General features: G+C 36.0%; 1 non-coding gene across 1 annotated transcript; it reads left to right on the forward strand.

Moving 5' to 3' along the window:
* The first annotated feature begins 3,895 nt into the window (after window positions 1–3,895).
* LOC131196453 (U6 spliceosomal RNA) lies at window positions 3,896–3,998 on the forward strand. Its single transcript, XR_009154737.1, has one exon. It is a non-coding gene; the product is annotated as a U6 spliceosomal RNA (small nuclear RNA).
* Window positions 3,999–4,346: the final 348 nt, after the last annotated feature.

Raw genomic sequence — 4,346 nt, forward strand, 5'->3', positions numbered from 1 at the left:
GAGAAAAGGAGAAAGAAAAATGTGTCAGGTAAAAGAGAAGAGAAAAAGAAAAGCATTGATTTCCAACCCGTTTTAGTGCAGTAGAATAACATAAAAACATTACAGCTTCAAAATTCTGTAACCCACCGCACCATCTGTGAATAGGCATCAATATAAATTCCCTAAATAAATAAATAAAAATTGTAGCCTCAACTTTTACTTCCAATGTTTAGCAAAGCCCCAATTCAAAGTTCTTAGGAAGCATTAAAAATTGAGTCTTCAAATTCTGAACATTGATTATACAAAGTAATTTGTTGTCATTAGTATTGATTTACCCATTGCTTAAGTGCATCATGATTTTCTCTATCCAATTTTATAAATTAACAGAATATATTTGACAATAGACTAAGGAGTTGGTATAGTTGGTCTGGATTCCAACAACAATGGAAACTTAAAATGTAGTTGGCTTAAAATACCATATACGTACCCTCAAAATATGGGGAGCTAGGCACCACAGGTACAAATAGAAATCTTGGAGGTCAATGTTTGTCTATTTTAATTAATGCTGTGTGAAAATTTGCTTTGCAGTTTCTGGTATGGGCTTTTGTTCTTCTTCAGGGAATTTCTAATTTCTTTTGGTAATTTCATTATAATAAGCTTTCATTATTGTTGGAAAAGGCAGAAGGCACCACTGCTGATTGTTTTCTGTTATACAGCTTTTTCTTGTTCCCTCGGTCTCCTTGGCTATTCACACTTTCCTTTAAAAAGCCCATGGGAAAAATCACTTCATGATAACAGATTTTATTGAAGCATGAAAAGCCAAGCTGATTGCAGGTTAGTTAGTGTAAGGATGGGGGTATCATGAATGACAGGGCATTCACATCTACTTCTTGGCCAATTAGTGCAAAACCATCACATTCCATCCATCAAATTCTGTTGTCCTTTGGAAGAAATGCCAAAAGCAAATTTAAAGTGCAGGAGAATCTTTCTGTATAACACTAATTTTAATTATGAAACTTTAAGAGAAGCCTTTGGTCTGGCTCTTATAAGTAAGGTAATAAGTTTAGTTTTGTTTTTTAAGAGACAGTGAAACTCTCTTTTTGGAAAGATTGCAAGTGTTACTTGAAGATAAGTAGTGGCACCTGATTTTTTTTATTTCAGCTCTGGTAAAGGTAGAACTTCCTCAATTTTCTTACCTTACCCCCAGTTCTTTAATCCTGGTTTTTAGTTAAGTAAAGCAATTCTTTGCTTCTGAATCTCTGTCTCATGTTACATCAGATTTGGACACCTTGCAGTGAAAGCCAAAAAGACATTTACTATGTTTACTATTTCTTAAGCCATTTAAAAAAAAAATAAAAATAAATCCCAATGTCTATGATATGCCCTCATTTGGAAAAAAAAGTAAAATATGCATGCAGAAAAGGCAATATTGGGAGAGGGGGAAAAGGCACTTAATAGCTCAGCAAAACAGAAGAGTTTTAAAACTGTCAGAATGCCTATTACATGGGGAATATTCAGAGTCATCCTGGTATTTGATCAATTTCATGCCCTTGACCTGCTTCATTGATGGATGTTATCAAGTGAAAGTGATCTAAGCAAATAGTACAAGGTCTCTCCTTCCTCCCAGTTGTCAAACTCTATTTCCTTGGTTAAACAAGAAGCCCCCACATTAGCTTTTTAGAAACAGGTTTAGGTTTAGGTTTAGGTTTAAGTTTAGGTTTAGTTTAGTTTAGTTTACTTTACTTTACTTTACTTTACTTTAGTTTAGTTTAAAATCTGCTTCACTTCTTTTATTATATATTTATTTTATATTTAAACTTTTTATATTTAGATTTTTAAAACTATATATCATTGAGCAACTGCAAAGAGTACAACTCAGTTAGAGAACCAGCTCTGTTGGATGGAACATTTTTCACACACTTATTGTATGTATGTATGTATGTACAGTATGTATGTATGTATCAGGGGTGGTATTCACTTACCTTTGCCTCCAGTTTGCAAATGTGAGTGCACACACTTTCCGCGCATGCGCAGAGCGTCAAAAAAGGAACATGATGATGTCTGGGTGGGTGGGCAGAGCCTCCTGCAGCTGCTGCTACCGGTTTGCCTGAACCGGATAGAACCAGCTGAATAGCACCACTGGTATGTATGCATATATGTATGTATGAGTATTTAAACAGAGTTGTGCAGTGCTTCACTCTCTTCAAGTTGTTTGATGCACTCAGGAGCAACTGCCTGAAAAATGTCTGGCTTAAAAATGTTGCATTTGGGTTCTAGATTTGCATTTGCATGCACTTCAAAGCTCCTCCTGGAAACTGAATTGTTATGGTGATAATTATTAATTTGTGGATTAGTCCCGCTGAAATTTGAGGAATTAAGCTGACTGTAGATTTCTAGAAAAACATTATACAAAGCCAACAATTTGTGCTATAAGAGAGCACAGTCAAAGGCCATAGCAATGTGCAAGCACTCCTCCCAAATCCTGTGTAGAGCTTCAGTCCTATTCCAAGAATTATAATCAAATTATCATTTTCAATATGAGCAAATGGGAAAGAAAAAAAATGTAATATATTGAAAATAATCCCGTTAAATTTAATGTAATTAAATCAATGTTCACAAAGTTTATATATTGGAATGTGGTTCTGTCTTTCAGTGTACAAGAATAGCACTTACACAATCTTCCTTTAGAGGAACCACATTGATATGTGCAATCCAAATCTGGAAGTAGTTATTTGAAACAGGGGTGGGATTCTACCGGTTCGGACCAGTTTGAGTGAACCAGTAGCTCCGACAATCAGCTGGAGTGAACTGGTTCATCCTAACAATCAGATGGGCCCACCCGCCTGCCTGCACTATTTTCCTACCTTTATCTTCTCAGCTAATTCAAGCGGCAGAGCAGATTTCCACGCCTCAGCTGTGTTTCTTCTCTGAAGAAACACGGAAGTGAAGATTTCTTCAAACTGTGCACACGCATGCAGTGCGCATTAAACACGCACGCACGCAAAGTGCGCACACATGTGCAAAGTGCGCAATCACTGAACCGGTTGTTAAACCAGGAGGATCTCACTCTGAGTTGAAAACATCTTAATTCTTTTCAGTATGGTGAGCTGAGTAGGAATCCATCCATCTAATTTTATTGTGTAAAATTTATGTCACAAAACCTGTTTTTTCCACAGTTTTGGTTTGTTGATTTGTTTTTATTACTTATAGAGGCCTGAATTTATGAATACAAATAACACAGCATAAATCAGATGGAGGGAACTTCACAAGCAGTATCTTGTGATCCTATAGAGCCCTATGAAATAGGCTTGATTTACATAATACATAAATGTTGAACAGATGTTTGCTTTTTCAATACAGAAGTTTAAAAGACATTTAAGTATATTTGATGAATCTGCCTAGAAACGTTAATTTCTTTCTTTTTAAATATTTTCTGATTTGCATGTACTGACCTTGTCTATTTTGTCTTGAAAAAATATCTGCTGGGAGGAAACAGTTGGTCATCAGCTTAAATACTAACCAAACATTTCAGCTTAAAGGTTCCTAATACTAACTAAATTTGAAAAATGCACAGTATTGTTAATATGTATTTGTTTAAGGTAGCAAAAGGATTCTGGGGTATTATGAAAACTGTTGTCATCTTCTGTAAAACAATGGCATAGCATAAAACTCTTATAATTAATAGTATTACATTGCCAAATCCTGCTTAGCACTCAAATGTGCTTTTGAATGAAAAACATAATCATTTTCATATTTGATATGAAAGCAGATAAGAATTTATATTTTTCATTAGTTATATTAGGTAGGCAAAAAAATGAATGCTTCATTCATGTCATGAAAATTTTAACTATTGCATCATTGCTTTGTGCCAGCTAAAAATATCTCCCAACATGGAATGCAAATAGAAAATGTTGCTGTGCTCGCTTCGGCAGCACACATACTAAAAATGGAACGATACAGAGAAGATTAGCATGGCCCCTGCACAAGGTTGACACCAGAGGTAGGTTTCAGCAGGTTCTGACCAGTTCTGGAGAACTGGTAGCGGAAATCTTGAGTAGTTCGGAGAACCGGTAGTAAAAATTCTGACTGGCCCCGCCCCCATCTATTCTCTGCCTCCCAAGTCCCAGCTGATCGGGAGGAAATGGGGATTTTGCAGTATCCTTCCCCTGCCATGCCAAGCCATGCCTACCAAGCCATGCCACACCCACCAAGCAACACCCATAGAACCGGTAGTAGAAAATTTTGAAAACGACCACTGGATGACACGCAAATTCGTGAAGTGTTCCATATTAAAAAAAAGAAAAACAAAATGTTGCCATTATTTCCATTTCTATTTTCCTTTTAGTTCTAAATATATATATAAGCAC

Source organism: Ahaetulla prasina, chromosome 3 (assembly GCF_028640845.1).
Source record: "Ahaetulla prasina isolate Xishuangbanna chromosome 3, ASM2864084v1, whole genome shotgun sequence".
Classification (NCBI taxonomy): domain Eukaryota; kingdom Metazoa; phylum Chordata; class Lepidosauria; order Squamata; family Colubridae; genus Ahaetulla; species Ahaetulla prasina.